The following is a 25,207-nucleotide window of genomic DNA, read 5'->3' on the forward strand; positions in this document are numbered from 1 at the left end:
TTTTTATTTTTTATTTTTTGACACGGAGTCTTGCCCTGTCACCAGGCTGGAGTGCAGTGGCGCAATCTTGGCTCACTGCAACCTCTGCCTCCCGGATTCAAGCAATTCTCCTGCCTCAGACTCCCAAGTAGCTGGGACTAAATGTACACGCCACCATGCCCAGCTGATTTTTGCATTTTTAGTAGAGATGGGGTTTCACCATGTTGGCCAGGATGGTCTCGATCTCTTGACCTCGTGATCCACCCACCTCGGCTTTCTAAAGTGCTGGGATTACAGGCATGAGCCACTGTGCCCAGCAAGTCAAAAAGTTATTTAGCATGATCTAGACCTGCATTGTTCCACACAGTAACCCCTAGCCAGGGGTGGCTTTTTATGTTTAAGTACAAATTAATTAAAGTTAAATACGTTTTGTTTTTGTTTCTTAGTTGTAAAAAATATTTCAAGTGCTCAATAGCTACATTGGCCTAGTGGTTATCATAGTGGATACATGGAAAACATATCCATTGTTGTCAAAAGTGTTACTGGACAGTACTTATACTAGACCAAAAACACATTTACAGCTGTTAAAAGCATTTACTAAAAGGAAGACTATCTCATAGAAATGAGAGAACTAGTGTGTCAGTAGGAAATAAATTGGGAACTTTTCGAATCTGTAATTGTTATGTAAGAATTTTAAAGATTTCTGTTTAATACTATTACCACAGAACTTTCCTAGAGATTTATGTAATGCCTTTGTACAATCAAAAGGAAATTCCAGCTCAGTAACTGAGCTGTAAATGGCACCCATTGAAGTTACTCAACCACATTGCTCAAGGCCACCAAATTGCTTCTTGCAGGCTTCTACTATTCAGAAATCATTAAATACTTTCAAAAAAGTTTAATTTTAAAAATCTGAGCTTACATGCACCCAGAATACATTACTATAGGGCATTCTTTGTATGTCGTGTAGGACTGTTTTATTTTGTTACTCCCCTTCTATGCATTCATTCCTAGTCCGTGATAAAAATGTTTTTAAAAATTATTCATATGAAAGGCTGTTGAATTTTGTCAAAAGCCTTTTCTGCATCTATTGAGATAATCATGTGGTTCTTGTCTTTGGTTCTGTTTATATGCTGGATTACGTTTATTGATTTGCAAATGTTGAACCAGCCTTGCATCCCAGGGATGAAGCCCACTTGATCATGGTGGATAAGCTTTTTGATGTGCTGCTGAATCCGATTTGCCAGTATTTTATTGAGGATTTTTGCATCGATGTTCAACAGGGATGTTGGTCTAAAATTCTCTTTTTTTGTTGTGTCTCTGCCAGGCTTTGGTATCAGGATGATGTTGGCCTCATAAAATGAGTTAGGGAGGATTCCCTCTTTTTCTATTGTTTGGAATAGTTTCAGAAGGAATGGTACCAGCTCCTCCTTGTACCTCTGGTAGAATTCAGCTGTGAATCCATCTGGTCCTGGACTTTTTTTGGTTGGTAGGCTATTAATTATTGCCTCAATTTCAGAGCCTGCTATTGGTCTATTCAGGGATTCAACTTCTTCCTGGTTTAGTCTTGGAAGAGTGAAAGTGTCCAGGAAATGATTCATTTCTTCTAGATTTTCTAGTTGATTTGCGTAGAGGTGTTTATAGTATTCTCTGACGGTAGTTTGTATTTCTGTGGGGTCGGTGGTGATACCCCCTTTATCATTTTTTATTGCGTCTATTTGATTCCTCTCTCTTTTCTTCTTTATTAGTCTTGCTAATGGTCTGTCAATTTTGTTGATCTTTTCAAAAAACCAACTCCTGGATTCATTGATTTTTTGGAGGGCTTTTTGTGTCTCTATCTCCTTCATTTCTGCTCTGATCTTAGTTATTTCTTGCCTTCTGCTAGCTTTTGAATGTGTTTGCTCTTGCCTCTCTAGTTCTTTTAATTGTGATGTTAGAGTGTCAATTTTAGATCTTTCCTGCTTTCTCTTGTGGGCATTTAGTGCTATAAATTTCCGGTATTGATGGAACGTACCTCAAAATAATAAGAGCTATTTATGACAAACCCACAGCTAATATCATACTGAATGGGCAAAAACTGGAAAAATTCCCTTTGAAAACTGGCACAAGATAGGGATGCCCTCTCTCACCACTCCTATTCAACATAGTGTTGGAAGTTCTGGCTAGGGCAATCAGGCAAGAGAAAGAAATCAAGGGTATCCAGTTAGGAAAAGAAGAAGTCAAATTGTCCCTGTTTGCAGATGACATGATTGTATATTTAGAAAACCCCATTGTCTCAGCCCGAAATCTCCTTAAGCTGATAAGAAACTTCAGCAAAGTCTCAGGATACAAAATTAATGTGCAAAAATCACAAGCATTCTTATACACCAGTAACAGACAGAGAGCCAAATCATGAATGAACTTCCATTCACAATTGCTTCAAAGAGAAGAAAATATCTAGGAATCCAACTTACAAGGGATGTAAAGGACCTCTTCAAGGAGAACTACAAACTACTGCTCAGTGAAATAAAAGAGGACACAAACAAATGGAAGAACATACCATGCTCATGGATAGGAAGAATCAATATCGTGAAAATGGCCATACTGCCCAAAGTTATTTATAGATTCAATGCCATCCCCATCAACTACCAATGACTTTCTTCACAGAATTGGAAAAAACGGCTTTAAAGTTCATATGGAACCAAAAAAGAGCCCGCATTGCCAAGACAATCCTAAGTCAAAAGGACAAAGCTGGAGGCGTCATGCTACCTGACTTCAAACTATACTACAAGGCTACAGGAACCAAAACAGCATGGTACTGGTACCAAAACAGAGATATAGACCAATGGAACAGAACATAATACCACAGAAATAATCAGAAATAATACCACACATCTACAGCCATCTGATCTTTGACAAACCTGAGAGAAACAAGAAATGGGGAAAGGATTCCCTATTTAATAAATGGTGCTGGGAAAATTGGCTAGCCATAAGTAGAAAGCTGAAACTGGATCCTTTCCTTACTCCTTATACGAAGATTAATTCAAGATGGACTTAATGTTGAATTAGAGACTTAAATGTTAGACCTAATACCATAAAAACCCTAGAAGAAAACCTAGGTAATACCATTCAGGACATAGGCAAGGGCAAGGACTTCATGTCTAAAATACCAAAAGCAATGGCAGCAAAAGCCAAAATTGACAAATGGGATCTAATTAAACTAAAGAGCTTCTGCACAGCAAAAGAAACTACCATCAGAGTGAACAGGCAACCTACAGAATGGGAGAACATTTTTGCAATCTACTCATCTGACAAAGGGCTAATATCCAGAATCTACAAAGAACTCAAACAAATATACAAGAAAAAAACAAACAACCCCATAAAAAAGTGGGCAAAGGATATGAACAGACATTTCTCAAAAGAAGACATTCATACAGCCAACAGACACATGAAAAAATGCTCATCATCACTGGCCATCAGAGAAATGCAAATCAAAATCACAATGAGATACCATCTCACACCAGTTAGAATGGCAATCATTAAGAAGTCAGGAAACAACAGGTGTTGGAGAGGATGTGGAGAAATAGGAACACTTTTACACTGTTGGTGGGATTGTAAACTAGTTCAACCATTATGGAAAACAGTATGGCAATTCCTCAAGGATCTAGAACTAGAAGTACCATATGACCCAGCCATCCCACTACTGGGTATATACCCAAAGGATTATAAATCATGCTGCTATAAAGACACATGCACACGTATGTTTATTGCGGCACTATTCACAATAGCAAAGACTTGGAATCAACCCAAATGTCCATCTGTGACAGACTGGATTAAGAAAATGTGGCACATATACACCATGGAATACTATGCAGCCATAAAAAAGGATGAGTTTGCGTCCTTTGTAGGGACATGGATGCAGCTGGAAACCATCATTCTTAGCAAACTATCACAAGAACAGAAAACCAAACACCGCATGTTCTCACTCATAGGTGGGAACTGAACAATGAGATCACTTGGACTTGGGAAGGGGAACATCACACACCGGGGCCTATCATCGGGAGGGGGGAGGGGGGAGGGATTGCATTGGGAGTTATACCTGATTTAAATGATGAATTGATGGGTGCTGACGAGTTGATGGGTGCAGCACACCAACATGGCACAAGTATACATATGTAACAAACCTGCACATTATGCACATGTACCCTAGAACTTAATGTATAATAAAAAAAAAAAATTAAAAAAAAAAGAAAAAAAAGAAATCAGATCAATAGCTGTATAGAAGGAGAGATTGACAGCAAAGGGGCATGAAGGAAATTTCTGGGATGTCAAAAATGTTCTGTATCTTGATTGGGTGGTGGTTACATTTGTTAAACTGTACACTTAAAGTTTATGCATTAATTACATCTCGCAAAGTTGATTTTTAAAAGAACACTTGCATAACCCTTTAAATTAGGAGCCTTATTATCTTCATCATCATTCTTTAATGAGTCATTCAGCAATAAATTTTATAAGGAACGAGAAAAAAATTATTCATATAATGAAGAGTCTATAGAAACTTGGATCAAGACATATGTTGGCTTGTAGGAGACTTTTATTCCTTCACAAGTTGTTATTACTGAAGCATTTTAGAAATTTCAGGAGAATGTTGAGGTTCTAAGGGAAAGCATTAATACACTTGGCAGGTTTTAATTTTTTAATCTAGTCAAGGCAAACAGCTTTGAATCAATTATCTACAGTTTTCAACATATAATCAAGGATTTTGACAATATTTAGATGCTGAATTGCCAAGCTATTAGCAACCAAGAGATTTGATTAGACATTCATATTAATAAACACCTGTCATAATAGCATAACAGATGTTCTAGGAACACAGCTAACACAAAATCTAAAAAATTTGGTCATATTTTTTGACAATGTGGTGCCTAAATTAAACTTTACAACCTTTATTATATTTGTTTTAATAAAATTCAATTGCTGAAATTATTTCTATGAACAGAAAAATATTTTTACTACAAATGACTAAAAGGTTTTCATTGAAATCAAAGCCTCTTGCACAAACATTTGAAATTATCAGTTAAAAGTGCATTAGCAGAATACCAGTGTATGATGTATGGATGTGTGTATAAAATATACATATGTTATTGCTAGGGGCTCCTGCATGGAACAGTGCAGGTCTGGATCATGCACATGCTCTAGGATCCACTATTTTAAAATTTGCCGTAGTTCAGGTCCATACGTATAATTTTATTTGATACTCATATGTAACTTATATAGACTTACAGTTTTTGACAAAAGGCATATTTTCAACACTGGTCCACTCAATACAATGGTTGATATAATATGCTAAACTATTTAAATTAATACACACTCTTCCCTTTAGGATCGTGTTTCATGAAAATAATATACATACACAGTATATAAAAAGAAACACTGAGGCCAGGCACAGTGGCTCACATCTGTAATCCCAGCACTTTGGGAATCCAAGGCAGGTGGATCACCTGAGGTCAGGAGTTCAAGACCAGACAGGCCAACATGGCGAAACACCATCTCCACTAAAAACACAAAAATTAGCCGGGTGTCATGGTGAATGCCTGTAATCCCAGCTACTAGGGAGACTGAGGAAGGAGAATCGCTTGAATTGGGGAGGCACAGGTTGCAGTGAGCCAAGATGGTCCCATTGCACTCCAGCCTGGGTGACAAGAGTCGATATATGATGCACTGTAGCCAGTGGATTCTGTGTTGTTCCAGAGAAGAGATCTAGGACCAATTTGGGGAATTCAGCAGACTTTTGTTGAATTTAAAGAAATAGCTAATAGTTAAAGCTGTCAATCCAGCAAGAGGAAAACTATCCCATGGAGTTATAGACCCCTAATATGGAAATATGCAGTGCGAAATTAGATAGCTATTAGTCATGGAGTTTGTAGAAATTATTTCCACAGTTAAGAGACCCCAGACTAATTGACCATCAAGTTTCCATTCAACTATTAGTTTCTATAATTGTATAGGTCAAAGGCATTTGTGATTGTAAAATACCGTGATTCATGCCCACTCTGATTATCTATGATTATGTATTTTTTATGCAGTTGTCTCATTTTACTTAGTTTTATCCTTTAATTATGTATGGTTTATGATACTTATTGAAGAGAGAAATTACCTCCTTTGGGAAATCTCTGTGGATCAGATTTTTACAACTCCAACTGGACTTTAAATGTAACGGTTGTCTTTTTTGTTATTCATGTTCCCTTATTGTTATTAGAGACCTTCTTTCAATTCCAAACTTGATTCAGACATTGTTCTTTCCTTCAACTAATATTCTCCCCACACCAACCAAGTATTTTATCATATGACCCGGTTTCATTTTCACCTTACATCTATTAGCATCTGAAACTACCTTATTACCATTTATTTGTTTACATGTTCATTTGCTTTTTTAACTGTACTGTCTTCCCTATTTGATTTCAACTTTATGGGTGAAAATGCCTAGGAAAACTCCTGGTCTATGGTAAAAATGCATGATAAATAAATTTGATGAGTAAATTAATAAACAAGTAGATGGCTGAATAAGCCACTTTTTTATTTTGCATCCATGAAGATTAAGATCTAATAGGGAGAACAGTCTGTTCCCAAAATGGTCTTTCCACTGGGATGTCATTTTCATCCAGTCATTCTGTATTGCAGAGAGCAGGGGCCCTGCCTTATTCTTGTTTTTATCCATCATACAGCATAACAAAGTGCCACACACATAACAAATTATGAACAACTGTTAAATGTATGGGTGAATTAAAACCCTTCATGGAAGTGATATCAATTTTTCTAAAATGTCTTGGTAAACTAGACTCTTTTACAATTAAAACAAGAGAAAGAGAGTTGCTGTGTGTTGATTTTTGGCCCTAAAGACAATAAATGAAACTGGGAAACTGGAATAGTATAAACACAGGACAAGAATCAGAAGTGCCAGGCTTGACTGACCCCTATTCTACACATTTCTGGTAGTGTGAACTTGGTCAAGCCACAATCTTGCCTGCACATCAATATTTTTTTTTGTAATTGTGTCTAATAATCTCTGCCATTCCTCTACTCCAGGCTTGCTATGTATATCAAAAATGCAATATATGTGGGAAATTTGTTTAGGTTGCAAAATGCCATACAATTAAAACTTACCAGTGTGGATAGCATTAAAACTTCTGTGAAACCAAGGAGCAGCAACCTGTCCAATTCACATGTAAGAGTAACAAGTGTCTCTAGTTTTAACTAGCAGGAGAATAGAGGGGAATAAGGGAGAAGAGAAAGCAAAGAGACAAAGAATAAAAAAGAAGCAAGAGTGAGAAAAGGAAGAGAAAGAGAAGATAAAATATACAAGATGAGGTCACAGGAGGAGAATGTGGCCAAGAGGGAGGAAGAGAAAAGGGAGTAGAACCAAGAAGAGAGAAATAATTGCATTGGAGGGGAATTGTGAGTGGCATCTATGGTGACCACACATAGGCTAAAATCTCTAAATTGAGACTTCATTCATTTCAAAGCAGTAGACTAGGTGAAGTGAGGGTTGAGGTAGGATTGTGTATTTCAAATTAACAAAGGATTAGCCAGCATGAGCTGTCATCCCATGGAAATGGGTGACTACAAATGCCAGTGACAGGGGGACATTAACCTATTCATTGCTAAAGTAGAAACTGCAGCAAGAACATAGGCTTATGCCTACTAAGAATCTCTTCTTAGTTGGTTGACATGCATTCTAGTTTTCAAGACCCAAACTCTAGTAGAAGACCAGCTTCTGGTAGTGGTGGCCTTGCAATGCGTTTGACTTGACTGACTGCTTACATTTTGTACAGTTTGTCAGAGCTGAAACCTCTGCAGTTTTCACCAAGCCTAGCCTGACACACTTTTCTGACATTCAGTTATCATGTGCATGGCATAATAATCTGAACATACCCTTTGAAAGGAAAATTAAATCATTCATCTCACTTCAGTGATCCTTGGGAGCCATCTGAGTGTGTGGAAAACTAGTTGCTATAAAAGATGCCCAAACTCAGCTCTTAAAAGACAGAGTAGAACCTACAATTCCCAGCCCTTCAGCTATTATTTTCCATGTTTCTAAAATAATAGTTATGTTTAAAAATAAGCTCTCTTTTGTTCTTTAGATCTTTTACTATTATCATTATTTGTAACAATGCTTTCCAGTTTTCAATTTGAATTCCTCTCGCTTTTAGTTTTTTGTTGGTCTAAAAAGTCCCTAAAAATAATTCCTGTTGTCTTTACTACAATATCTGTGCTACAGGAATAAACTGATTTTTAGTTATTCTTTAACTTACATAATACTTACTTCTCTAATATCCAGCATCTGAAATGAGGAGCAATAAAAATAGGTCCTTATGGTCATTCATAGTTTCTATTTGGAACTAATTTAGTAAAGGGGAAGGAGGCTACATTATAGATGATAGTAACACGTTGAAGGTAGATGCATGTTAACAATTTTAGAATGAACAATGTCTTGGGATAATCATTCACCGCCTATTTTGGTTTCAAAAATGATTATCCATTATGAATGTCACCTTTATTTTGAACCTTCAAAAAAATGAATACCTTTTTTTCCTTCCATCTCTTCTCTACATGCTTTCTCATAATCTTTTGTTTGGAAATACCTAATAGAACCAAGAATACAAATAAAAGTCAAAAACTTGAAGCTTATTTACAACTCAGATAAAGGAATTGATTAATTCATCTCTTGACATGTATATTTTTGGAAGACTTGTGATATGTAAGACCATGGCTAGTCTCTCTACTGTTCTATCTCCAGATTATCTGGGAAAACCAAGCATGAGTCAGCCATGGACCACGCCTTCAACATGCTTACAATCTTGTTCAAGAACTAAGATATCTATATACATAACACTAAGGGAGAAAGGGGTGACAATCTCAAAAGAGGTATGGGTAAGATGATAGATATGTCCAAAGAAATCAAAGGTTTCTACCCTGCTTTGGAAAACAGGAAATATACTCTGGAAAAAATAACACTGGAGTTATGGCTTTAAATATTAGTCTTCAAAATGGGGCTACAAGATGTTCTTTTGGAGGGTGAAAAGAAAACATTAGAAAGTTTCTTTATATTTGTTATCTAAAACATAAAAATTGTAACCTTCCTAGGATTTAATGTATGATTGGCATTGACACTATCCTTTAGTGTATATCCCAGACAAGAGCTTTATTAAAGGGTTGTCTGTGGTGCTGTCACTTGTTCTGTAGCTTTCAGCATTATCACAATCAATGCATACCTAGATTTATAAATTACACTATTTAGTTGTAACTAATATAATCCTTCTTAAGTGTGACCCATTGTTTTAATTTTTTTTATAAAATAAACTACGCATTAAGGATAATTAAAAGGGAAGCCCAAACAGAGCAAGAAGATGTCAGAATTGGCAATTCTCTTAATCTTAGGAGGAGATGATGGTCAGCAACATTGCAAAATAGCATCAGTGATTATCCAGTCAAAATTGAAAAGAAGTAGTTCAGTAAAATTAGTTATCAGGAAGACTACATGAAGTACAGAAGTCTTTTTGGTTGCTTGTTTGTTTGTTTGTTTGTTTGAGATGGAGTCTCACTCTGTCGCCTAGACTGCAGTGGTTCAAGTGATTCTCCAGGGTTCGAGTGATTCTCCTGCCTCAGCCTCCTGAGTAGCTGGGATTACAGGTGCATGTCACCACACCTGGCTAATTTTTGTCTTTTTAGTAGAGATGGGGTTTCACCATGTTGGTCAGGCTGATCTTGAACTCCTGACCTCGTGATACGCCCACCTTGGCCTCCCAAAGTGCTGGGATTACAGGTGTGAGTCACTGTACCTGGCCTGAAGTACAAATTTGCATCCTCTAATACTCATTTATAAATTTCCCCTGAGGGAATATTGCATCTTGAGATTGTTTTTAATGACATTATCATTAGCAAAATATTTAAAATAGTTTCTTTTATCTTTATTTGATCTCTTTAAAATGTATATTTCTGTATACATCTTATACATAACAGTAGCATGATAATGCAGATATAACATAAATAAACAGACATATAGAGAATGAAGATAAAGCATGTAAAGACTCTATTCTGGACAGAGAATGAAATAGAAGCCCCAAAGCTACCTATTTGGCTAAAGCTACGAATGTTTTGCTGTTTAAGACACCAAAAGCTCAACGAGAAGAGGGACGCCTTTTGGATGCCAGCTCCTGGCGTAAACATATTAGACTTCTTGGAACTGATCCCATGGAACAGGCACAGTCTTAATGATTTCAGTCTTCTGGGAAAATGTCATCTTTTTTCCCAGTAAGGGGCAAAAAAGTTATTCAGCACCAATGTGTAAGCCACCAAAATAAATTCTGAGTTTCCTCCTGAAAACTGCAAAGGATTTGAATATATTCAGAGTAACCTTCCTGTCACATGGCTGTTGGTTTTCTCATTTTCTTTTCTTCCTAAATAACCTCACTTAATTGAGAGCCAGTATCTCATGTTTCAATGATTGTCTTCAAAAAAGAAACACTGGGGTCTGGGGAGCAGTTCCAGGCAGTAGAGAAAGGCAGCCTTCTCAGCCCGGTTCTATATGCTCAAATGCCATCATATGGTTTTCAGGAGTATTTCAGGAAAAGGTTGAGGCCTATTTTCAGAAAGACAATTGGCAGACCTTAAGTGAAATAGATCTTTTGTAGAAAAAAGGCTGTGGCCTAATACATCCTGGCAGTGTGACCGTAGGCACAGTGCTGGGGGAGCACCACAACACGCACAACTTCTAGGAAGGAAGGAGGGGAAGTAGGGAGGGAGGGAGGAGGAAAGGATGGAAGAGAGGGAGGGAGGGAGGAAGGAAAGGAGGAAGGGAGGAAAGGAAGGAAGAGAGAAGGCAGGAAGGAAGGAGGAAAGGAAGGGAGGAAGGAAGGAAGAAAAGGAAGGGAGGGACAGAGGAAGGGAGGAGGAAATGAAGGAAGGGAGGGAGAAAGGAACGGAAGAAGGGAGGGAGGAAGGATCTCAAAGCCTGGCTTATATTCCTTTCAGAATGACACCAACAGAAGACCCTCCAGATGGTGCCAGGTCCAAATATTTAAGTATGGTGTTAGTCTGTTTTGTCCTGAGGCACAAATTTTTTTATGGCAAGGACACATCCACATGAAAAGGAGGATCACTCATAGCTGCACATGATGCTGAATAACTACCGTATTACAGTGATTTTGTTTTAACATTTGTTAATTGAAGAGGCATGATATTGTATCATTTTGCAATAGATAAATAATTGGATGTTAGGCCTCATGAAGGGTGGAGGGTGGGAGAAGGAAGAGGACCAGGAAAAATAACTAATGGGTACTAAAGCTTAATACCTGACTGATTAAATAATCTGATGGAGAGAAAAAAAATTTAAATAATGTATGAGTCTGAACTAGAGCTGATTATTTAAAATTTTTAAATCGTACCCTTTAAAAATTGACTTTGGGTCACTGCACAATATAATAATTCAATAAAGCATGTAAATCAATTGAGAGCAGCAAAAGTGACACATTAACATGAAAACTAGCTGCATAACTCAGCGTGTCTCAAGTCATACTCAGTCTGAATAAGCTGATTGAAAATCGTAAGTTTTACAGTAGCCTAAAATTTAATGACCTGTAGCTATACCAGACTAGAATGGTGGCGGGGGGGCTGCGGGTGGCAAAGATCAGCTGCCAAAGATCTTGTCATCTCAGAAACAACAAGGCCTGAGACTGGTGGCAAGGCAGACCCTTGAACTAACTCTGAACTGAATCTATTAGCTGTGATTGGTCATGACTAAGTTAATGGCTCTTTTGCCTTTGTGTGTTTCTTCAACTGGACCTTAGAATAATATTATGCCATGACCAGAATAAGAAGTGAGTTGGTAGGCTCTGAGAAGGTCAGACGCTAACTAATAATGGCTAAATTATATTATTTTCCTAAATTGAAAGTGATTATTTTCTGAGCTTATAAAATTTGGTCTGATATGAAAGGAGTAGGGGCAGTCAGTATATCAGGGTGGTTTAAAGTGAAGCTGGAAAACATGCCCAGACTCTGTAAGAATCATGTGCATGATTAATGCCGAGGCCACTGCCAACAGGAAAAAGAGGGACTCCCACAGTCAGAGAGTGTGATTGTATTTACAGTACATTGACTTTGACTAATGTGCACACTCAGAGAAGTAATGTGTGGAAGGCAAGAAAAGACCTGTTTTCAAATGTTGGTGCTGAGTACAGATTTCCCATTATGTCCAAAGAAGGTGTCAATGAATAGTGACTTTTAGTCTTTTGGTTTGCGGGGTGTGGTGGAGTGTGGGTGAAGAGAACATTACAGGGGTAACTTTCCCATGTATGAGGGAAGATAAAAATGGCTTTCCGGCACAGTGCGGTGGCTCACGCCTGTAATCCCAGCACTTTGGGAGGCCAAGGTGGGCAGATCATGAGGTCAGGAGATCGAGACCATCCTGGTTAGCATGGTGAAACCCTATCTCTACTAAAAATACAAAAAAATTAGCCGGGCGTGGCAGGCGCCTGTAGTCGCAGCTACTCGGGAAGCTGAGGCAGGAGAATGGCGTGAACCCAGGAGACCGAGCGTGCATTCATCTGAGATTGCACCACTGCACTCCAGCCTGGGTGACAGAGCAAGACTCCCTCTAAAAAAAAAAAAAAGGCTTTCCTTGTGCATTCTTACTACTCAAGTACTCATATGAGTCTGGAGAGTCACCACTGAGTAGTTTATACCACATCTCACAGTTTCAATAACCAATCGCTTTTAAGGGGATTATTAAGTAGTTTTAACTATAATGTCATCCCTAAGCAATGCCTTTAAGTATGTAGTACTTATATAGTATTTGAATGTCTTATGAAAACATGTACTAGGGTTTTCAAGGCCTGTGGGTGTCAAAGAGGAAATGAGTATATATAATAATCACCTGAAAAAAAAGTTCTCTTCTACCCTAGAAGAGGTTTTCCTCCCTCCTCTTGCCCCATGCCAGAGCCTTATGTGCTTTCAGGGAGTGTATATGTGTATATATAATGTGTAACACCAGGAGAGGGAAAAGGCACGTTAAACTTAATATGTGGTATATGGGGGAAGGAGAGCAGTACCAGATATATAAGGTGTCTTCCCAGGTAATTCTGGTTCTCTCAGGTCTCCAGATTTTTCCAGGCCACCCCGCTTTGATATGAATTGTAAGTAAAGGAGCATACAGCTAGCAAATAATTAAGAACCAAGAACCTGACCATTTCACTGGAAGTTGGAATAATATAGGTCATGTTAAAAAATAACTGGCAATCTAGAGAAATAATCACCATAACACTGTCAATTTATCCCAATGATTGATTTGATTTAAATGCAGGAAAATCAATAGCTTCATCATAGGAACTGATTCTGACTTCTTGGTAGTGACTCTTGAGGACTGTGTAGGCTAAATAATGGCTCTCCAGGATGTCCACCTTCAAATTCCCAAAACCTGTGAAGAGAGGTTATTGTAAATCATCTGTGTTGGTCCAATGATATTATAGGAGCCTTTTCAAGAGCACAGGAGAACAGAAAGGAGAAGGACATAAATGATAACAGAAGCACACATTATAGTGATATGCTTTGGAGATGAAAGAAGAAACCACAAGCCAAGGAATACAGGCAGCCTCTAGAAGCTGAAAAAGATGAGCGAATGGATTCGCCTCTCAGAGCCTCTAGAAGGAACCAGCACTGCTGGCACCTCCCCTCTAGCCTAGTGAAACTTACTTTGGACTTCTCAGTTCAAGAAATATAAAATAATAAATTTGTATTGTCAACACGTTGGTTAATAATTTCTTACATTGGCAGTAAGAAACTAATGCAAGAATTGCATGAAGGAAAATTAGTAGAACAACTGATACAATAGTGATGCCAGTCATGGGTTATAGAGGGAACAGTAAGAATTAGAATGCATGCAACTACCAACTCTACTTTTCTCTTTAGGGTGATGCAAGAATTTCCTTGCCATTGAAAGAGAGAGCAGAGGAGAGTGGCAGTGGTTCTTGGATAGCTATGCTCTTTAGATATTATAACAAACAAACTTAGTCAAAAAGAGGCTGAAGTCCTTAGAAGAACTCCTACCTAGAAACCACAGTTTTCACTAGTGTAAAGTTTCTTAGCTAACATGAATGGCTATTTTTGTTGGTTCTAGGGAACATCGGATGGTCAATCATGGACCCCCACAACTAAGTTACATGTCTCTTTGAACAAAATGTCCAATTGGAGGAGAAAAACAACAGTAGTTTCCCCCCTTGGTCTATCTCTTTTCAGACCCAAGTAGAATAGGAAAAAAAGGAAAGGAAAAAGATAAATGCCAGATTGCTGACGAAAGAAATGCAACCAAAGAAGAGGCTATTTATTTTGTAATCCTTGGGATTATCAGATCCACTTAGAACAATGGCTAGGAATATCTTGTATCTGTGTATTTATTTGCAACATATAAAACATTCCACTGATTCTGAAGCACCCATCGAATTTCAGTGCTTTAAGATGCATACTGATATAAAACCTATGGCGATACTTTCACCGCATGATTTGTTTTTAATTGGCTCTGAAAACATGGATTTAAACTCCTTGCTATTCAATTGAAACTGACCTGTATTCTGATATGTTGGAGAAAAGTTAAAAACTGTTGAGCATCTCAAATTCTGTTTTCTTGTTTATTGGACAAAGATAATAGATTTTAGGAGCAGAGTGGGCATGCAAAACAGCATATGATGTGCACAATTATGGGCATAACCGTGCTGTGAATGCCCTTAAATGTGTGTAGTGCGAAAGATGTGTAGCTCTACGCAGCAGTGCTGGGTATGAGAAGTGAGTAAGAAAAGTAAGCAATTGCAACAGTGCCTGGAACATTGTAAGCACATAATAACACAATAATGTTTGTTATTATATATGTTTTCAGTACAAAATCACACACACACACAAATATTAAAGCTTCAGACTTACAAAGTCCTGGAGAAAATAGTCTATTTTACTAAAGACAAAAATCAAAATTATTTGGCTTGCTGACCTTTATTTTGCCTGCAATATAACAAAAAACAAACCTTGCCAAAGAAATTCTTCATTCTAATTCTACCTTTGGTTTCGCCTATGAGTTTCATGGCTTTTTTTTCCCTCCATGAAATTATTCTATGAATTCTACAATCTGTCTAGGATTTGTTACAATACTAACAGGTAAAGGGTAAATTAGAGTATTTGAGGACTGAAGAGCAGAAAAAAAATTATGTCTAGGATTTCTTTAGAAAAGTAGTTGTGAATTTGAGGAAAGGAATTCCTTCTCTCTCTCTCTCTCTCTCTCTCTCTCTCTCTCTCTCTCTCTCTCTCTCTCTCCCTCCCTCTCTCTCTCTCCCTCTCTCTTTCTTGCTGTTGTTTTTAATAATAGATCCTCTAGATGGTGACAACTTCAAAATAAGAAATAAAATTGGTCTTGTGCCCAGGCAGAGTATATGTCGTGTAATTACAGCTGTATTAGTGAAGCGCCTCAGTTCTTTGCCAATTTTTCCCATCTACTTGGTGACATCCAAAATTTCCTTTCACAAGGAACACCGCCTTTTGTTGCTGAAATGAAAATAAATAAAATACAGGATTTTAGCACTCCTGGGATCATGTGCAAAGGCAATGCTGTGAGTTCATAAAACCCTGTTTTCTTTTCTTTCCTGGACCAAATAGAATACATTTCCCAGCTTTCTTTGCAGTTACATGAGTCCTTGTATCTCATTTCTAGAATATGGGTGGGAGTGATGAGTGTCAATTTCTGTTCCAATCCCAGAAGTCTCCTATGAGATCTATTCTCATTCCTTTCTGTTGTTGGATATCTGGATGCAATGACTCCCTGCAGAGGGCTCTGCAGCCTTAGGGGACAGGATATCTTGTAGATAGAAGGTACCTGGGTCCTTGAACAACTACGTGGTACATAGCCCACCACCCCACAATCCGCAGCAACTATGATTGAGAGTGGAATAAACTGTATTGTGCTGAGCTACTAAGATGTTTTGATATTATAATAGCAGTTAGGCTAATCTGAATAATATGAAACAAGAGAAACAGAAATGAGACAAATATATACAATGTCAGACAAACATTTTCCCTCTTTCATGGAGCAATACATTTTTTAGACTTGAATCCCAAAAATTCTTCAGGATACTAATTACTCAACATGATTGGTAGCTGATTATTCATTAGCTGATTTTCCGAGAACTTTTATGGGGTCCTCAAAACTTTAGAATGACACTTTACAAGAGAAAGTAACAGCCAGAGGGAGAAATTTGCCTAATTAATGTTTCATGTTTGAATAGTAGAAGAACAGTATGTCCTTGCTTGAGTCTATATCTCTTTTCAACTCATCATTTTTGGTTGCTTCCATGATAATTACTTTTTTTTCCTTTTTATCTAATACAGAATTACAAGTAAGGGAATTCTGGTAGTAGAACTGCCTTACTCTTATAATTTAGCTCTATTCTTGTAGAGTTGATTTATTTAATCCTAGGAAGTTATACTACCACAAATATCTGTCACTAAGAGTAAATAAATTCTGTAATAGGAGTTAAATAACAACTTTAAACAATAACAACTACACAGAGGGAGAGTTTATGTGTGTATATATTTTATATTCCTTTTTTCTTAGTGAAAGAATATATGGATAAGGCTCTGCAAAGTACTACTGTCAGCAGGTGTAAGAAGGAACTCAATATAATCCATTCATTGGTGTTATCTGGCAAGTACTGTAATTTTGGAATCAAAAAAAGTGAAAAGGTGCTGATGTACCTTAAGAACAGTAAAAAATAAGTAAATAAAATGAAAAAGTAGATTTTATAAAATATAATTATTTGTAAAAGGAAAAGGAAAGAAAAAATGACATTTGATGAACATCTACTATGTGCCAAATGTTGTGTAAAACACTTGATTTTCTATTCCTTACCGTGTGACAAATGCCACAATTTTACTTTAATGAACAGAAAATAAGCTCAGACCAGCAAAGTCACCTACTGAAGACTACATGGCTAATCAGTGGCAGTCCTGGGATGCAGACAAAATTTATTTTTCAAGTCTGTATTCATTTCAATCTACTTTATTGCAGCATTAAATTTGAATGTTAGAAATAAAACGATTGTGTCTAAAGCTAAGACTCTCAGATAAAAGTTCCATTTGTTATATTATAAATAAACATCAAAGTACAATCTCCCATGTAGCAAGGCACATGGAATGGCTGAGTTTGAGTGTAGTGTTCAGAACCCAGGGAGAAGGAGAGAGGGAAGAAAGGTAATGGGAATAAGAGATAGAAAGAAGTAATAATATCTCAAGAAAGAAACCCCAGGACTGTAGGCTACTGGGGACATTTCAACCACTTGTCATGACCCCTGAAATCTATACAATGTAGTGTATATATATATATTTTATTTTACTGGGACAGAGATTTAGGCTATATTCCTTGAGGCTGCTATGTTTGAGAAGGTCATTGTTGGTGGACCTCCCAGCTACCCATCACCTATATTTAACCCTGGTCTTCAATCTGTTGCATTAATGGTAATGTCCATCAATGGCTAAGGTGATATTCTAATATTTTAATTTTTAACTTGATGTGTTTTATGGGAGGCAACATAGCATACTTGTTGAAAGTGGACTCTGTAGGCACATTCCCTGAGTTCAAATCCCATCTCCAATATTTACTAGCTATGAAACTTGGTCAAGCTATGTTTAACTTGTCTGTCAGTTTGCTCATCTGCAAAACAAGCACAAGAGTAACTATGAACGTAGGGATTATTATACTGGTAAAATTAGCATGTGTATAGAATAGTGTTTGGCAAGCAGAAAATGCTAAATGTGCTAACTCTTAATTCCAGAAGAAAATATATGCTATTATTGTTTTCATTTATAAAGTGAACCACTATGTTATGGGACTTATTCTATAAAAATATCAAAGGAAAAAAGGATTAAGGAGAAAGTTTTTGGTCTTTAATACTATTATGTTATCAAAGATTTAGGGACTAAAAATATAAATAATATAATTAAGCTTTCTGTTTTGTTTTCGCACAATAGCAGAAACTACCAAATCATTTCATAGATATTCACTATCCCTAAAAAGACAAAATAACTCTATGAAAACATTTGGTATTTTTTGTTTTTAAACCATAGCCCTAGTTAATTGACCTGTTTCTGATCACCTTTACCATCTTCTTATTTCTCATTTTAATCAAAAGAGAAAGGAGGAGGAGATGAAAGCCGGAAATGAGATGAGGTCAGGGATAGGAAAGAGAGTCTAGGATGGGGCAGTGTCAGAAATGGCTGGCAGGTTTATGCCAAGCCAATAAATTAAGTTTCAAATATATTCCTTTCACTTATCTTAATAAAATGTCTATGGTATTACCATCACTGGGTTATGTAGCCTTTTTCATTATACTTTCTAACCCATAATGTTTTAAAATTATCTTTATTACATTTTACTTTCTTTAATTGACAAAATGTATATATTTATTGTGTACAAGATGATGTTTTGAAGTATGTATAAAAATTGAATGGCTAATTAACATATGCACTACCTCAGCTAGTTGCATGTGGCAGGCCCTCTACTTCAGAACTTGATCTGCTTTTTATTTTATTTTTTGGGATTATGATTGTAACCACTGTTTATTAAAGACTTCTGACATCTGATTTCTTTAAAATATTTTTGATCTCTAACCCTTTCTCCTCTAGGTCTTTTTCTGTAGGATCCAACACAGTAATTTAAGATGCTATTTGCTGACAGGAGATCCCAAGAACCCATTATGAAAATGAAGGCAGCAAACAACCTTTGAATATATTTCCCAATTTAAAAAGCCTTCATTACATAGTACATTTCAGGCTGAGAATTTTAAAAATTTATCACAGTTTCAGTAATTGTAGAATCCTCTCGAAGTTTGGCATGATATAGACTCATTTGTAAAATGAGTATTTTGTTTGGCATTCAGTAGGAAGCTTGCCAGGCAATACATTTAATTAAGAACATGAGGAAGAGAATAATTGTAGTTTGGCATAGCGTATTATCAATACTTTTAGGTTCTACATGTGTTTAAGATAGTGGTCTCCTAACAAGGTATGCATTTGAAACTAGAGATAATTTCCCTTTCATCAGTCCAGGGTTTTGAAACAGGGAAACCTACTATTTTGAGGGGAAGGGTACTTTAGCTGCTCTTTAGATATAACACTGTCTATCATTTAAGCTATGAGAGACTTAGCTGCTCTCCTTAGAAACAACCTTTGTCCATTGTTTAAGACCTTGAAAATTGATGCATTGCCTTTCAGGAGCATAGACAGTTTTATTTAAGTTTAACTTTCTCTAGAGATGCATTGAAATAATGAAATGCAATGCCTTTCTTGAACATAACCATGTACATAACATCTAGTCCTGCCTGATGTGTAAAGTAAATTTGATAACAGCAACTCAAATATTGTAATGATTGATGTTGATTTTATTTTATTTCGAAGCAAACTTTGTCAGCAGATTCAGAGAAAATGTGTGATGATAACCATCTATGAGATGAGGTTTCTATTGTGTTAGACATGCTGTTTCATTTTTACAGGGAAACTTGCTAATAATGATTTTGAGAAGCACCATGGGAAAAAGGGCAATGAAAGGGCCTTTCTTGGCTTACAGGGCACAAGTATTTTAGGTTCAGATTTTCAGGTATAGAGTTCTTTGATTATTTAGCTTTGCATGAATCAACTCTGTCTTTTATCACTACATAGTGCTATTCTTCTTAGTGAACAAAGACTTTCTTCTAATAACACATCTTATTGGATTTAATATTAGGGCGTCTATTCTCAAGGTCGGTTCAAGGCATAAATAAGATATGCACCAAGATTGTTTTCACTCCCTGTCTTTTCTTTAGCAACTGCGTTTTGGTCTCTCAGAATTTTTCTTTTCTCACTCTAGCTAGTTTATTCCTTTTTCCCCTCCTCACTATCCCTCTTTCCTTTGAAGCATCAAAACAATTGCTTTAGTGAGTTGTTTCTTCAGGGCCCTATTCTCTGCTAGGGACAAGGAAGAGAAATCTAATAATTAAAGTCCTGAAATTCAGTGTGGTAAGACTCAGTAGAGAATTAGGAAATATAGAGAGAAGTGGTTTTAAATGGATGGAACAGCTACATTCATTCAGATAATCATTCATTTATTTTTTTCAAAAAAGAGAAGATAGAAAAATATCCCCTTATCATATTTCAGTCCAGTTGCACATCTTTAAAGAAACGAGTTCTTGGTGAAAGGATCCAATTATATAGGTGTTTAGCTACCCATTCACAGTAACGTGTCAAAAACAGTATGGATTTTTCTCACAGAAATGTTGTTCTTGTATCAAAATGGTCGCTCACTCAGGAAACAAATGGAAAATTTTTCCAAAACTTAAAAGCGTACTTCTTGCTTTTTTCCTACCTTGCAGAATCCTGAAATCAATTCAACTTTTATTCTGTGGCATTAGGAACCAAGATAACATGACTCCAGCTTTATATTATACTCAACTACTCTGATATAGTTCCTTTTTCCTTTTTTTTTTTTTTTTTTTTTGAGACAGAGTTTCACTCTTGTTGCCCAGGCTGGAGTGCAATGGCATGATCTCGGCTCACTGCAAACTCTGCCTCCCGAGTTCAAGCGATTCTCCTGCCTCAGCTTCCCGAGTAGCTGAGATTACAGGCAAGCACTACCATACCCAGCTAATTTTGTATTTTTAATAGAGATGGGGTTTCTTCATGTTGGTCAGGATGGTCTCGAACTCCCGACCTCAGGTGATCCACCCATCTCAGCCTCCCAAAATGCTGGGATTACAGGCATGAGCCACTCCCAGACGTTTTTCTTTTACTTAACAGCGAGTAAACAGATTCAGGGAGAACTGCGAGGAACAAAAATAAACCATGTAAGGAAGAATTCTTGAATGGTGTTCTTGTAGGCCTTGTTGACTTTCTGGTACTCTCTGAGTTTAGACATCCCATCCTTTCCCTATAGGAAAATTTCTTTCTTTCTCTCATGCTTAAATCATGATGCTTAAATAGCATAACTTAGTAATGAGCAAACAAGATCAGATCAAAGAGTAGGAGGGGTAAGATCATGTAAAGAGACCCAGGCCACCACTCTCCACTTCCAACTGTAGTATCCTCTTGGCTAACCCAAGATGTGTATACCAATCGACCAATGTGCAGCACCAGACTTTATATTTCACCAACATTTGTCTGGATTATTTTAGATGAACAGATAGTATGTCATTTCAGTACTTTTTCTTCATTGTCCTAAGACCTAATTCATTTTTTTCTGGATTTGTTTTTTTCACTTATCTCAGCAATACTGTCAACATTTTCCTTTTAAGTGATGCTAGAATTAATAGATTTACTTAGGTAAGTCTTGGGGTAACTCCTCTTTGAAAGCAGGAGAACCACTATAAGACAAACTAGAAGATACATTTAATTCGTGTTTCCATGTGGAAGGCCTTAGATTACACATTTCTTAGGCTTGGACTTTCCATGTTTGAATCAATTGTGGAGAATAGATAATGGGATAAAAACAAAACACAATTAATGACTGTGAAAACAGATTTAAAAGAGAAAGATTGGAACAGGGACTCCAAGATGGTTGATTAGAGGCATTCAGCAATTGCCTCCTCCACAAAGAAAAACTAAAATAGCAAGAATGCAATCATACTTTGAATACAACGTCTAAGACAGAACACTGGAATTCAACAGAGGAGTGTCAGGAAGCACCTGCGGCAAAACAAAAAAACAAACAAACAAAAAAAACAGGGAAGCAAGGCAGCCAGCTTGGTCAGGATCACCTGGGAGCTTGGAGAGTCACCCCAGTGTGGGAAAATGGGAAATGCCCCAGCAGTCCACATTCCCATCATAGACTCCTGCCACCCTAGTCACAGGGAGAGTTCCTTGACCCCTGCAGACCATAAGGCTCCCACAGGGAGCAGCCTGGATAGTGTGTGATGGCATCGCTCCACATAGGTAGCTCTTGCTGGGTCCCACACACACCCTGAGTCCTAAGCAGTTGCAGCACAGTGTTATTTTGAGAATGTGACCCAAACCAGACTGCATCTCTCCCTGGGGCCCAGCAGCCCCTGCATTCCTACATCCCTAGAACCCTACTGACATCTCCCTACATCCCTTACAGGACTGTAGTGGCATGAGAGTGATAAAAACTCTCAAGAAACTAGATTTAGAAGGAACGTACCCCAATATAATAAAGGCCATATATTATAAAGTCACAGCTAACATCATACTGATTGGGGCAAAGCTGAAAGCCATTCTATCAAGATCTGGAACAAGATGAGGATGCCCACTTTTATAACTCCCCTTCAAGATTCTAGTACTGAAGGTTATCAGCCAGAGCAATCAGGAAAAAGAAAGAAAAGGCACCCAAATTGGAAAAAGGGAAGCCAAATTGTCCCTCCATGAAATGAAATTATCTTATATTAAGAAAAACCTAAATACTCCACCAAAACACTCTTAGATTTGGTAAATTAAGGAAAGTTGCAGAATACTAAATCAACATACAAAAATCAATAGCATTTTTATACATCAGTCTGAACAATGTGAAAAAGAAATCAAGAGGCAATCCCATTTAAAGGAGCTACAAAAAAAAAAAAAAAAAAAAAAAGCCTAGGAATAATTTTAACCAAACAAGGAACGACCTCTACAAGCAAAACTATAAAACACTGGTGGAAGAAATTGAACAAGACACAAAAAATAAAAGATATCTCATGCCCATAGATCAGAATAGTTAATATTGTCAAAATATCCATACTACCAAAAGAAATCTACATTTTCAGTGGAATTCTTTCAAAAGAGCAATGACATTCCTCATAGTAACAGAAAAAAAAATCCTAAATATTACGTATTAATAGAACCACAAAAGTCCCCAAATAGCCAAAGCAATACTGAGGAAAAGAACAGGAAAAAGGACACGACACATCATACTACCTGGCTTCAAAACATATCATAAGGCTATATAACCAAAAAAAGCATTATATGAGCATAAAAATAACACATAAACCAATGGAACAGAATAAAGAACCCAGAAATAAATTCACACATTTATAACTAACTGATTTTCAACAAAGTTGGGAAGAACAGACACTGGGGAAAGCATGGCTCTTCAATAAATGGTGCTGGGAAAACAGGATAATCATACTCAGAAGAATGAAACTAGCCCCCTGTCTCTCACCATATAAAAAAATCAAATAAAGATCAGCTAAAACCTAAAAGTAAGATCCAAAATTATAAAACTACTTGAAGAAAACATAGGGGGAATGCTTCAGGACATTGGTCTAGACGAAGATTTTATTGCTAAGACCTCAAAAGCACAGGCAAGACAAAAATAGGCAAATGGGACCATATTAAACTAAAAAGCTTCTGCACATCAAAAGAAATAATCAACAGAGTAAACAGGCTGTTAAATAGTAGAAAATATTTAATATTTGAATTATTTAAATATTTAATATTTAAAAATATTTGCAAACTGTTTATCTAATAAGGGCCTAAAGTTCAGAGAATACATGGAACTAAACTCAACAGGAGAAAATAATAATCATCCCATCAAAAAGCGGGCAAAGGACATGAATAGACATTTCTCAAAAGAAGACAAATGACCAATAGGTATATGAAAACATGCTCAACATAACTAATTAGCATGAAAACACAAATCAAAACTACAATAAGATATAATTTTACCCCATTTAGAATTACTATTATTAAAAGGAAAAAAAAAAACAGATGCTGGCAAGGGTATGTTGAAAAGGGAACTCTTATACACTGTTGATGGGAATGTAAACTAGGACAGCCTTTATGGAAACCAATATGGAGATTTTGCAAAAAACTAATGGTAGTACTAACGTATGATCTAGCAATTTCACACCTAAGTATTTATCCAAAGAAAAGGAAATCAGCATATCAAAAGGATACCTGCACCCTTATTTTTATTGTAGTATTATTCACAATAGCAAAGATGTGAAATCAACGTTAAGTGTTCATCAATGAATAAATGGATAAATAAAATGTGGTTTTATTCACACACACACACACACACACACACAATGAAACACTCAGCCATAAAAGAATGAAATCCTAACATTTACAACAACATGGATGAGTCTGGAGGACATTATGCTAAGTGAAATAAGTTAGACAAATATCACGTTCTCCTCCATATGTGAGAGCTAAGAACATTGCTCTCGTGGAGGCAGAAAGTAGAATGATAGTTATCTGAGGCTTGGCATGGTGTTTGTTGGGAATTGGGGGGATAAGAGAGGTTGATTAATGGGAGCAAACATACAGTTAAAAGAGCAATTCAAATGTTCAATAGTAGAGTAGGATGACTATAGTTTAAAACAATGTATTGAATATTTCAAAATAGCTAGAAGACTTCAAATATTTTCAACAAATAGAAATAATACTCGACATGATGGATACCCTAAATACCATTACTTAATCATTACACATTCTATGCCTGTATAAATAACAAAATAATACATGTACCCCATAAAAATGAATGAATTTTACCATCAATAATTTTTTTAAAAAATAACTAAAATATAGCAACAGAAAAAATGTGAAATATTAAAAGTCGGACTGCTGATAAAAAATGAACTGTTGGATACATATAATATCCAAAATAATATGTTTCTCCCTAGAATCAGAAAAATGCTTTTGTCTTGAGGTATCTAGGTCTATGAAGGGTATCTCTAGGTTGAGTTTTACTATAATAAACACCTGGGAATGAAGATCAAAAGGTCTTCATCTTCTCCGGTGTATTTCTTAACAGGCTGGCATTAAAAAAAATTATTTAATACTGGAGTCTAATAGTGGTCTTTTCAAAATAAAAATATTAAAAGCAGCAGCCAGTCAGGCACGGTGGCTCACGCCTATAGTCCCAGCACTTTGGGAGGCCAAGGCGGGCGGATCAAGAGGTCAAGAGATAGAGACCATCCTGGCCAACATGGTGAAACCCCGTCTGTACTAAAAATACAAAAATTCGCCGGACATGGTGGCACGTGTCTGTAGTCCCAGCTACTCGAGGGGCAGAGGCTGGAGAATCGCTTGAACCCGAGAGGCGGAGGTTGCAGTGAGCTGAGATTGCACCACTGCGCTCAAGCTTGGCGACAGAGTGAGACTCCATCTCAAAACAAACAAAAAACCAATAGCCGTTCTTTGGGATGCAAATCTTTTACATATACGGATGGATGAATGGATAGATTTATACATTTTTTCA

The 25,207-nt window shown here is 36.8% G+C and overlaps 1 protein-coding gene and 2 long non-coding RNA genes across 4 annotated transcripts in view; 2 read left to right on the plus strand and 1 right to left on the minus strand.

Moving 5' to 3' along the window:
- The window catches only part of CTNNA3 (catenin alpha 3), a 1,797,749-nt gene that overhangs the window by 1,700,799 nt on the left and 71,743 nt on the right, over positions 1–25,207 (plus strand). The gene's annotated exons all lie outside the window — the stretch shown is intronic.
- LOC117082683 overlaps positions 13,257–25,207 on the minus strand; it is a 58,480-nt gene continuing 46,529 nt past the window's right edge. Inside the window, exon 3 of the long non-coding RNA XR_004436731.1 lies at positions 13,257–13,429. This is a non-coding gene — a long non-coding RNA (uncharacterized LOC117082683). The remainder of the gene's footprint in view (positions 13,430–25,207) is intronic.
- LOC117082685 lies at positions 13,340–25,040 on the plus strand. The gene is made up of 3 exons (XR_004436733.1): positions 13,340–13,431; positions 21,337–21,340; positions 25,000–25,040. It is a non-coding gene; the product is annotated as an uncharacterized LOC117082685 (long non-coding RNA).

Source organism: Trachypithecus francoisi, unplaced genomic scaffold (genome assembly GCF_009764315.1).
Source record: "Trachypithecus francoisi isolate TF-2019V2 unplaced genomic scaffold, Tfra_2.0 Lachesis_group9, whole genome shotgun sequence".
Taxonomy (NCBI): Eukaryota; Metazoa; Chordata; class Mammalia; order Primates; family Cercopithecidae; genus Trachypithecus; species Trachypithecus francoisi.